Below are 12,656 nucleotides of genomic sequence, written 5' to 3' on the forward strand. Positions count from 1 at the left end.
CGGTGTGTTTCTGAATCCGCCTTTGCCACCTGTCAGCTCCATTGTACGGGAGGCTCTGCCCTGGGAGTGGTGGAGCACACGCTGCTGGGACTCCCCAGAGCACTGCGGAGGGTTGCCTGCCTCAATTCATTTTTTGTCCCTTGTTTCCGCCAAGGGGAGTTGAACTCATTTCTTAGGGTTAGGGTAAAGGGGATGAAGCTCCTCAGCCACTGTGCAGACACATTTCGTGTTCAGGGGACCATCCAGTTTTACCGGAACTGCCCCCTCTGGGGCTCATTCCCATGCAGCACATGTCATGTGTGTTTGAGTCCAGTTTTCATGCGGTTAGAAGCAGTAAATACTAAAGTGGGCTTGAGAAACACACACTTTCCTTCCAAGTGCCAAGTCTTCTTCTCTGCTTACGACCTTTTTAGGTTTCCTTTGAGGGCGGAAGAGGAAAGACACCGATTTTGCCTGCTTTGCTGGGGGCAGGGTCACTGTTCAGCACTGTTCTGTGCGAAGAAGGAAAGTCCCCCTGGTACTTTCTGGTTAAAACGCCACCTAGTTATTCATGTCGCTGGAGGGTCCTGGCCACAGCTGTACTTAGTGACTAGTGAGAAGGTAACAAGATTTACTCTGCAACATCAGAGAGAACTGAAGGACAGGCCTGGGCTCAGCATCAGGCCAAACTGTGGAATCAGACTTATTAGAGCTTTACTCTCTGCGTGCTTGGCACTGCCCCGACTATAAGAAAGGGACATTTTAGTTCTTGTTTTTACTGTCGTCTGGGTCTTTGTAATCCTTGAGGTTGGGCAAGACTTGCATCTCTCCTGTTTCCTGAACAGGACTTCATTCCGTAGCTTCAAAACGCCATCCTTGCTTTTAACCTAACAGTCTGCCAGGCGTGAGCCTTAGGGAGTTATCCCATCACATCAGGTCTGCTTTAGCGTAGGGCATAATGAGCTGTGAGGTGGCACTGGTGTGAGTGGGACAGTTCTCACACTGTCACTTAGGGGTTGGGTGACCTTGGATCAATCAGTTCACCTCATCAGGTCCCAGCTCCTCATCTGTAAATAGGAATGATGACCCTACTCACGAAGCCCTGAGAGTCCAGTGTGTCCACGGCATGGTGCAGGCTGCTCAGTAGATGTGTTTCTCTCCTGATCTGGATCTCTACCCCAATTATTGAATAAAAATAATAAAATTATTGAGTATAATAGTTCCCATCCATGAGCCCACCCACAGCACACTGACCTTGCTCTGTTAGACACAGGTGAAGGTACCGTCAGTTTTGTCCCTTCATCCCTGAAAGTGCCTGGCAGGTGTGAGAGGTGAGTTCTTTGCCCCGTTTCCCTCCTTCTCCAGCTTGGCTTCCTCTCTCTGACTTTGTTATCTCTCTTCCTCCTTTTACCCTCCTCTCCCTCTGCTGGAGTTAAACAGGACACACAATGATGGGGTTTTTAATTAAAGCAATCATGCTACAAGCCCTGGAGACGCTCAGTTCCAAGAAGAAATCTGAGAAATTTCTCTGCTACCTTTTTTTTTTTTGTCAGAGACTCAGTGAATTTGGCAACATCATGGTGCAGTGTGTGCAGAAAGACCACATTATACAACAAATCCATGCAGTTCGTGGCTTGTGTCCTAGGTCCCTTTGCTCTGTGTCTGGAGGCTTAACAAGGTTGTTGCCTGGGCCCCTGGGCCTTATTTATCCTTCTTATAGGAAAACAGTTTGTTTTCCCAGCCTTCCTGGGCAAAAGCTCAGAGGCTTATCAGCATAGGGACTGAGAACTGAAGTCAAACCCATGGATTCCCAAGCTCAAAGAGCAGAAATATTTTTTGTTTCCCACTCATATGCCTTGGTCAGGTGTTCTCAGCCTGGGTTTCACACTTGCAGAAAGGGGGGTGTCTTTTCAAATACTAAGTCAGGGCTGTGCAAAACTAAGCTCTATTTTTGTCTTGTCTATAGAACTGTCAGCCCACCCCAATCTATCCACCTGTCCACCCATTTATTCATCCATCCATCCATCCATCCATCCATCCATCCATCCATCCATCCATCCGCTCATCCATCCATCTGCCCATCCATCCATCCATCCATCCATCCATCCATCCATCCATCCATCCATCCATCCAGTCATCCATCTGCTCATTCATCTATCCATCCATCTGCTCATCCATCCATCCATCTGCTCATCCATCCATCCATCCATCCATCCATCCATCCATCCATCCATCCATCCATCCGCTCATCCATCCATCTGCCCATCCATCCATCCATCCATCCATCCATCCATCCATCCATCCATCCATCCATCCATCCAGTCATCCATCTGCTCATTCATCTATCCATCCATCTGCTCATCCATCCATCTATTCATCCATCCATCTATATGTCTGTTAATTCACTGAACCATTCATTAATACATTAAACAAATATTTACTATAAATTTATGTTGTACAGTACACTGTCCTAGGCATTGAAAGTTAATAAAGAATAAAATTCATACTAATTTTTCCTTTAGGGAGTTTTTAATCTGGTAGGAAAGGAGGGAACGAGTATGCAGATCTCTATAATAAGACAGACGGTGACAACTGTCACAATAGTGCAAGCAAAGGTAGATTGGGGAGTATAATCAAAGAAGAGATCACTTTTTTCTGGGGACAAGACCCAGTTGTGTGTTGTGAAATAGGTACCCCATGAATTTGAAGAACTGGGTAGGATTTCAACAGGTGGCAAAGGAATGAAGGGCATTTCGTGCAGGGGAAATAAATTTGTAAAGGCAAAAAGAGTGAGAAAGCACAGGGCAAGTTTAAACATGGGTGCAGGCAGTGGAGGGGTGGTGAGACTGGAGATGCAGACCGGGATGCGACCCGGGAGCGTCCCGGGCACTCAGTCAGGGGGACCCGACCTGCAGCGAGAACCAGTCCACAGCAACAATGTATACAACATGCCACATTCCGTTATGCCCGTTAATCAGATTTGCTTTGCTTTGAGACCCTACATGTCAGACTGGCAGGAGGCCAAGTAGTAGCTATAATGAGACTGCATCCCCTACTCCACGGTTCGTCAAAGATCTCAAGCTTATCTGGTGTCAGAAAAACTGTGAGAGGACGCAGGCCCATCTTTCCCATGGATCTCATTGTTCCCCGGCTCCCTGGTGCAGCTGTGCAGCCTGCCCCTGTCCTCAGGTGGAAACGCCTCCTCTCTGCTGGCTTCTGCTTCCATCCTGAAAGCTCTCACTTCATCCTGTCCTCTTACAGAACCAACGAAAACATACACACAAACACACCCACACATCCCACAGGCATGCAAACACAATCAACTTACACGCACACGCCACTCACACAAAACTCTGCAGTTGCCCAAGAGAAGAGCGGTGAGGGGGTAAGGACGGCTCAGGGCTGCCCTGGAGTGAGGACTGGGAAAGGAGATGACGACACGTCAGTTTCTTTCTTAATAATTTCTGGAGGTACAGCTATTTGATGAGATAAAGGGGGCCATATAGAAATTTTGAGTGGGAAAGTGGCAAGTTGGTGCCAGTCTTTGGAAAGATCCACATGGATGGCTTGTTCCTGGTTTGAGAGGTAGAAGCAGCAGTTTTCCCCGCGCTCAGTGCGAGGCCTGGGCTGCACTCTCTGCCAGTGCTTGTCCAGACGTGTAAGGATGGTGAACGACAGTCAAAGTCCATTGAGAAGAGAGCCAACCCCTGAACCAGGGACAGGGCCACGCAAATGCAGACAATTTGCCAACATGAAATCACAGAGCTGTGAAAGGACGTTGACTGGACATGAGGGGTGAGCCACAACTTTGGGTGGTCCCCCATGAGATGTGGCTACGGAGACACTGCCCTTGACTGCTTCTCAGCATGGAGCCTGTGCCGGGCTTCAAATGACTCAGACTTGGGACTGAGGAGCCAGAAGGGACCAGAGTTAATGGAAGAACACCGAAAGGAAGGGCGAGGCTCTCTGCAGGGAGTGGCATTTTGGACCTTGCTCTCTAGCTCCAGGCCCAGATAGTCTCAGGACTAATGAACCAAGGACAGAAAGGTGGGATCAAGGCAGGTGCTGAGGCTGGAGGGGGTGAGGAGGAGCCAGTTCTGCCTCAGCAACCTTTGCTCCTGGAGCCCTGATCCTAGGGAGCTGAGGGGCGGGGAGGGACGCTCTGCAGGCAGTGGTGCTGCTGAGGGTTATGAGAAAAAACAAGAAGGATTAGCAACAGACAAGGTTGGTAGTGAAGCTGAGGGGTAGATATTTTCTTACCTGCCTTTATCTGATTATCTGGCCTTCAGAAAAGCTCCCAATGGCCTCTGATCTGCTCCGGCTTTTCTCTCCCCTTCCCTCCCTCCTCCCTCCCTCCTTCCCTCCCCCCTCCCCCCTCCCCCTTCCCACCCTCCTCCTCTCCCTCCTTTCCCTTCTCCTTGCTCTGCCTGCTCCTCCTTCCAGTCTCCATGTCCATCTCCGTCTCTGTCTCAGTCTCATATTGGTTGTAGAAGTCCTATGTTATTTCTGGGACTTCTTGGCCGGGTACCCAGCCGCAGAGATTCGTAAACTTTGCATAACTTGGGATCCCAGAAACACAGCGGTAAGCTTATTGGTGGAGTTGAGAATTCAGAACACTCTAGAAGGTGTTAGTCTCCTGGGCAGGGTTTCACTCTCCTCTTCTGCTACGCACCGTTGGTGGGGGGAGGAGGGGGCCCCGAGCCTGCTGCTTGGCTGGGCCACAGGTTTGCCCTTCAGTGCCTTGTTCTCAGGTAAGAACTTCTCTGATATATCGTTTTACTTAATCTATCCAACAAATCAGCAAATGAGGTGGTTTTAAAGCCTTCCTCTCCTAACCTTTAAACTGTAGAGCGTGTAAGAATGGTATAGGGGACACCTATATATCTCTCACCTAAATTCAACAATTGTTAACATTTTGCTGAATATGCTTTTTGCTCCATCTCCTCCCCACATAACACTTCACCTGTAAATACTTAAGCAGACATCGCCTGACCATAAGGGCCATCTCCCCCGAGCCACTGTACTATATTTCACGCCTGAGAAAATTAATAACACCCCGACATCATTTAAAACTTAGTCCATTCTCAAATGTCCCCGGTTGTTCCCCAAAATTTCTGACTTTTTTTTCTTAAAATCAAGATCCAGTTATGTTTTTGGATTGAAGCGTACACTTTTTCATGAGGGTGAGGAAACCAAGGCCTCTCCAGCTGCTCCGTGGAAATGAGAGAACCAGCCCCTGCAGTAGGATTCCAGTGCACACATTCCTGGTATGAGGTGTACCCAGATCTGGGTTCCACAGGCTGGTTTCATTTCCAAAATGAAGTTTAGATACCATCCCAAGGCTGTCTACCTTTAATTTTGTCAAATGTAAGCACTAAAAAATCTATCATGTCTTATCACCATTGCTTAACATAAAGAATAATATTTTAATGCCAAAATCAAGGACGTAGTTTCAGAAAGCAGGTGGTTCTGCAGGAGCCCAGGGGCCCTGGGGCTGTGACTCCCAGGCCTGGGGCAGAGCAGACCCCACGCCCTCCAGCAGCCAAGCCAAGCTTACCGGGAGTGCTTTTGAGAGGCAGGCACTGACTCGTGGGTGGGGTCCATGGAGCAGGGCTGAGGGCCTCAGGGATTGTCACAGGAACTATTCTTACCTATGTTCCATCTCCCTATTGCCACCCCACCCCAAGCTTTTATTATAATAAGTTTGCATCACAGTGAGCATTCATGTCCTTACCACCTGCACCTGTCACTGTACCACCTGCACCTGTCACTGCCATTCCATCAATTGCCTCTAGCCCATGCCCAGCCCTCTGTGTGACTCAGTTAAGTTCCTGTGACCAGTTCTTGGTTGTGGGGAGGGTTTTGAACCATAATTGTTTTAGTGGCAGGGGCCTCCCTTCCCACAGGGAACCTGATTGCCAGCTCCTATCTCATTCCAGCCTCCCCAATGTGTAGGGTGAAGGCTTCTTTGGTTTGCAGCACAGAGCAGGGTGAAGGCCCCACACCTCGGCCCCCAGGCAGGCCTTCCCTCCTGGGTCTCCTTGGTGGTGACACCCACAGTAGCTTCCTTGCTGCACTGGTCCCAGCCCTCAGCTACATCTCACCACAGGCCTGGCTCAGGTGACACCTGTGGCACCTGCTAATCCTGCTTTAACGGCTGGCCTTTGAACTGTGTTGTCCAGGATGGGTGGGGCTTGGGAAAGCTGTTGGATAGGAGAGGCCGTGGCCTTTGTCCTGAGGCCACCTCCTGACTCCAAGTCTCAGGCAGGCCTTTCTGAGGGAAGGCAGTGCCTCCAGCAGTGCCCTTGCTCAGGGGGCCTCTCACTTTTTTTTTTTTTTTTGCAAGAGAAGAGTTATTTGGTAGAATTACAGAGGTGGAAGAAGTAATTTCTAGAAGAAACTGCCTTAGGAAACAAGTTATAGAGGCAAAGGAAGGGCTTTGGGGCTTGAGAGTGAGGAAGCTAATGCTAAACGTGCCTGGGGGTGGGGGCAAAGGTGCAGGCTGCTTCCAGGAGGGAGAGGGCTGGGTCCTGGTCCTAAGGGTTTTATCCCAAGGAAAGGTTTCATTATAGGATTCAGCAGCTTCCCAGGTCTGGCCTTTCAAGGCTGTGGTCTCCACGGATTGGTTGGTTGGCGCAGGGTGGGGGCCGTCATTCCTCACAGCCAGTCCTGAGGTCAGCTGGGGGAGGCTTTGCTGCTTTTCTGGGCCTGGAGATGCAACTGAGGCCTCAGATGACTTAGTTCCAAGATTATCCAATCAAGGCTCCCAAGTTAGAATTAATAAATATCATTGTTTCTTTTAACCCATTATCCCTTAAGTTTGCTCTAACTCTTTATTCCTGGGGACTGATAAGAGCCTGGTTTCCGGTCTCCTTATTCGGACGGCCCTTCTTTGTCTGTGGGTGGGGCAGTCTCTAGCTGAGCCTCTGCTTCCTGTCTCCCAGAGGGTGCTGAGGACCCTGCTGGGCCCCCACTGTGCTGAAGGCTCACTCTGTACATGAGATTCATCTCCCATGGCACTGCCTGGAGTATGTGGGGAGGAAACATAGGCACTTGCCGGCATTGGGACCCAAGAAAGGAGTGAGTAGAGACCAGTCTGGGGACCCACCATGAGGGTACATGGAACAGAACCTGCCCTGAGCCCGAGACGCTGCTCCTAACTGGAGGCCTGGAGGCTAAAACCACAACTGTCTATCTGCAGGCACCAGGCCTTTGTCCCCGGGAGACCCCAGGTTCCCTTGAGGCATGTGGACAAAACCTCACAGGGTCCTGTGTGGAAACTTAATGAAGAGAACAGGGACCTACCTTTCCTCTAGGCACCACACACCCGCAGTGAGCTCAGGAGGACTTGGTGGTTGCCAAGGTTTCCAGGTGGCCCCAGCTATCCTCTGAGCCCAGGCTCAGCACAGGAGTCTCTGCCCGGGAGGTGGTGCCCACTGGGCAGGGAGACCCACAGGGCAGTGGCTCCCAGGACACCTGACGAAAGGGTCTGACTGCTCAGGGGAGCTGCTCAGAACATGACGCCAGACAACATGCAGCGTGCAGGTGATTAGCCCACTGCTTCCAGAGTAAAGCACATGCAGGAGGACACACACATGCACACACAGGCACATGTGCACACACATAGGCACACATAGGCACACACACACATGCACACACACGTGCACACACAAGCACATGTGCGCGCACACACAGGCACATGTACACACACAGGCACATGTGCACAAGCACATGCACACACATGCACACATGCATGCACACAGCTTTTCTCTCTCCTTCTCCCTTTGTTGCTCCAGGGCCAACCTGTCTCTGCTGCGTGTTTTGTGACATGCACACAGTAAACCTGAAACTGAGATCAGTACCGGCTCAGGTCCTGAGACTAAGAATACATGATAACCAGGAAGAAGGGAGTTACTTTTCCTAATTTTTAAATTCGGGAAGATATCTGTTACAGGAAATGGCGCGCCACCTAGGAACAAACAAACATCTGAGGAGAGAGCAAGAACTACAGATAACAGGGAATATTTTGCTGATGTAGATGCCAGAGAAAAACAACTTTTAAATGTATTTTCAATCAGATTTCCTAACTGCATCCTTGTAAGTTACCGTCAGTGTAACTGATGCTTTTGAGAAAGGTGCCGAGAAACAGTGAATTGAGAGACAGTCCCAATTTTGTTAAAATGTTATGTGATGTTCTGTATATAAAAATAACCCTTATTTGGAACAGAAAGAAGCAGACAATTTATCTTAACAGAGAATTTGTTTTGCTTCTTCTCTTACCATGTGGAATTGGTGTACGTGTCCCCTGGGACCCTGGCAAGGCTGGTCTCCTTGGCACCTGCTCAGCTTCCCCTCAGCCTGGCTCTTAGTGGCCAGCTGCCCCTCTCAGGTTCCTGTGTTCTTGGACTTCAGTTTTCTCACCTGAAAAATGGGGCAATAAATAACTAATTCAAACAATTGTACTAAGAACGTAAGTAAATTATATAATAGGTGACTTGGAATATATAACATGTAATATTTATTTATTTATTTATTTATTTTTATTAAATTTATTGGGGGTGATATTGGTTAATAGGATCATATAGGTTTCAGGTGGGGGTTTCTATGTTACGAGGTCCATATATTGCACTGTGTACTCACCACCCAAAGTCGAACAGTCTTCCATCACCGTACATTAGGCCCCCTTCCCTCTGACAACCACCACACTGCTGTTTGTGTCCACAAGTTTCAGTTTTATATCCCACATATGAGTGAAATCATAGGGTTCTTAGCTTTTTCTGACTTGTATCACTTAGCATGATGTTCTCAAGGTCCATCCGTGTTGTCGCAAATGGCAGTTTCGACTTTTCTTATGGCTGAGAGTATCCCACTGTGTCCATGTCCCACAGCTTCTTTATCCTGTCCTCTATCGCAGGACACTTGGGTTGTGCCATGTCTTGGCCACTGTGAATAATGCTGCAACAAACAAAGGGTGCATATATCTTTGTGAATATGTTTTCCCGTTTTTTGGGTATATACTCAGGAGAAGGATTGCTGGGTCATCTGGTAGCTCTATTCTTAATTTTTTGGGAATCGCGAAACTGTTACATTCCCACCAGCAGTGAATTCCCACCAGCGGTGAATGAGGATTCCCTTTTCTCCACAACCTCTCCGACACTTGTTATTACTTGTCGATAACAGCTATTCTAGCAGGTGGGAGGGGGTATCTCATTGTAGTGTTTTTTAAAATGTTTTTATTGATTCACAAGAGAGGAAGGGAGAGAGAGATAGAAACATCAACAAGAGAGTCATTGATTGGCTGCCTCCTGCACACCCCTTGCTGGGGATGGAGCCCAAAACTGCGGCCCTGACTGGAAATCGGACTGTGATCTCCTGGTTGACGGTCAGTGCTTGACCGCCGAGCCACGCTGGCCGGGATCACTGTAGTATTGATCTGCATTTCCCTAATGGCTGGTGAGGTTGAACATCTTTTCATATATTTGTTGATTGTATGTCTTCTTGGGAGAGGTGTCTGTTCAGGTCCTCTGCCCATTTTTCATTTTTTCCCCCACTTTATCAATGTATTTTTATTTTACAAAAATAAAAAGGAAAAAAATCACTATATTAGGATTATTTATAACAGGGCACACTAAGTATAAAAGAGCCTTTGTTTCACAAAAAGATCTGCGACATGACTTCAGAAATATATCCACTGCATAACCATTAAGTACATGGCAGATATAGATGTTTAATGTCTTTTTATTTATTTATTTTATAAAACAGGACAAATGTACTTTCAAAGTACAGTACTTCTGTAGCCATGTCCCACCTGTTCTTCCCAACAGCCCAGGGAGGGGGAATGAAAGGGTGCTACTTACAAGGAAACTGAGGTTCCAGAAATTACACGATTGACTAAATTAGCCGAATCAGATATGAGACCAGTTCTGATTCTTCATGCAGCCAAAAATAATACATATTCTCAAAATAAAAGCTCCATTAAAAATATTAGCATTAATGGGATGGGAGGATAGAGGTCTAGAGTAGACTTTAAATAAACATCTGTGGGTTGCAAGATTTCCAAGAGAAAGCAGAAAACCTGGGTGTCTGCCATTTGTAAAACCTGAGACCTTGAGGAGTGAGTCAAGAATTGCACTGGGACACAAGTTGAAAATCTTTCAGGTCGTGGAAGTTTGCAGGCAGTTGTTGGCAAATATGACCCAACTTTGGAAAGCTGTCAGCATTCAGAATGCTCAGTCAGCTATTGGGGGTGAGAGCAGGTTAACAGCGTTTGCTGGGCTGGTTAACGTCCACCCTCCCAGAAACCACGAAACTGCCCACATCCTGGGCCCATGTACCAGGGTTTCCGCTTCCTCTCCTGATGTTAAGCAGCTCTGACTAACATCCCAGAAAGGGAGAGGACTCCGTGGGTTCTGCTGTCTCTGAAAGCTGAGGTCCCTTCTCCCTTCACTTACTCTGGAGATTGGAAGTTTCTCTTCCCCCCAGGGAAGCTGATGTTTGGTTTGTTTCCTGGGAGACCTTGGATTCTGCTCCAAACCTTTTTCTTGACTTGACAGTTGTCTTTCCAATTGAAGACAATGGTCCTCAGCTGTGTTCTCGTCATCAGGGGCCAAAAAGCTCCATGCTGTCCAGTTTCTCCTCTTTGTAGAGCAGGGTATTCTCCATCAACTTCCTTTTGGCGTCATTGATCTGGATTTTCCACGAAGTCTCACCCTCGGGAGGCTCTGGACTGGTACAGGCCCCAGGGCAGCAGTCAGCCTGCATCCCCCAGGGCCTGCGTCCTGCCTCCCCCGTCCTCTAGGGGGGCAGGAGAAGCAGCAACCCCAGGCCCGGGTGCTTCTCTCACGGAGGACGCTGCTTCGAGGCAGGAACTGTCCACATCGTCCGTTTCTTCTGGGGTGTTGGAGGAAGAGCCTGTGCCCTCAGAAAGCCCATCCCAGAGCCGCTCTTCCACAGCAGCCACAGAGCCACACGCCTCTGCCAGGCTGGCGTTGTGCCTCCGCAGGCAGAGGCAGGTGGCCATGGCCAAAGCCTCGGCGCAGCCCCCCGGCAGCCTCCCCGCTCTCTTCTCCAGGTATTTCTGGCAGATCTCCTTGACCATCACTTTCTCCATGGCCGTCTTCCTGGTGCTGTTCGGAATTTCATGGAGGAGTAAGTCCTTCAGGTGTACTGGATTTCGGTCACTGTCCATCGCAGGGATGCCAGTGAGGACCTCAGCTAACACTATTCCACAGCTGAAGATGTCCACTTGCTTTGTCAGCTGCCCCACCTTGATGAAATCTTCTGGCAAATATGCAGCTGAGGGCTGGAAAAGGTGGGTCTTCATCATGGTATATTTTGACCTTTTATTGTCAGGACAGAGGTGAGCCCTTGGATGAGCCAGCATGGGGGTGAAGTCTTGATCTAACAAACATTGGAGCTCTTGATGTTGCTGTGGGTGCTCTGCGGGCTGTGAAGGTGCTCCACAGCACGGAGCAGGCCTGAGGAGACGCTGATGCCCTGGGGCCGGAGCAGGGGATCTCAGCCACCCTGGCACCGCAGTCTGTCCTGTAAAGAACCATTTGCCATGTAGGGGCAGATCAAGCCGTAAAACTGTTTTCCAGTGCAGACACCCAGCAGATGTAAGACACTGAGGTGGCAGCATCTATGACAAATTCATACCTCTGCTTGGAAGAATTTTTCAATTGATACTGGACCTGAGCTGGCCATCTCTCTGAGCTCTTGAAGACGAATGGCGTGCCCTGCCTTTGTCCTCTGTAGATGTCAGCAAAGGTCCCCTCACTGATTTTGTGGGTTTGGTTAAAGTTATCAGTTGCCTGAACCACATCTACCTCACTCCAGAAAAGGCTGTCTCCAGCCAGGCTCAGAAGTGTTTCTTGCTTAGGAATGGAGGTGCTGAAATCCTTTGAATCAGATGAAGCAGGAGGGTCCGTTTTAAGGAAGGAGGGGCATCTTCAGGAGGGGCAGGAGGTTGGCTCTGGCTGGAGCAGGCCCTGGGCCCGGAAAGGCAGCTGGCCTCATGGGCTGCCCCTCTGTTCACCTTTGGTGTTTCTTACAGAAGCTGCCCAGGGCCTTCCTGGCTTCACAGTATCCGGGAAGTCTGGGACAGAAGGCTCAATTTCAGGAACCGGTTTCCAGTTCAGGATGATCTGGTGGCGCGGCAGAGCTCCAGGTGGCACAAAAGGCCCGGCAGCTGCTGGACGGTGGCCTGCTGCCCCCCCCCCCCAACAGCCCCAGGGTGATGCTCACGCCCTGCACTCACTCCATGGACGTGATCTTCCGCAGCTGGGGCAGGTCTGTGATCACATAGGCGGTGAAATGCATCCGGTCCCACGCGCTGAGCGTGTCCTTGTTGCGGCACAAGGCATCGAGGACCCGGGAGGGCAGCTGGTAGTTGTGGCAGGTCATGGCTGGGCTGCCCGGGCCGCGGAGAGGCTCCGGGAGACTGCCCGTTTTTTAATTGGGTTATTTGTTTGATGTTGAGTTTTATGAGTTCTTTATATAGTTTGATACAGTCCCATTCATTTATTTTTGCCTTTACTTCCTTTGCCTTGGGAGTTAAGTTAATAAAATGTTCTCTATGACCAAGACCCATAAGTTTAGTACCTATGTTTTCTCCTATGTAATTTATTGTTTTAGATCTTATATTTAGGTCTTTGATCCATTTTGAATTAATCTTT

The 12,656-nt window shown here is 49.1% G+C and overlaps 1 pseudogene across 1 annotated transcript; it reads right to left on the minus strand.

Annotated features, from left to right (window-relative positions):
• Positions 1-10,578: 10,578 nt before the first annotated feature.
• LOC308567006 (interleukin-1 receptor-associated kinase-like 2 pseudogene) lies at positions 10,579-12,384 on the minus strand (annotated as a pseudogene). Its single transcript has one exon. The product of its transcript is annotated as an interleukin-1 receptor-associated kinase-like 2 pseudogene (transcript).
• Between the last annotated feature and the right edge of the window lie 272 nt (positions 12,385-12,656).

The sequence above is a fragment of the Miniopterus schreibersii genome, assembly GCF_964146895.1.
Source record: "Miniopterus schreibersii genome assembly, chromosome: 14".
In the NCBI taxonomy this organism is placed as follows: Eukaryota; Metazoa; Chordata; class Mammalia; order Chiroptera; family Miniopteridae; genus Miniopterus; species Miniopterus schreibersii.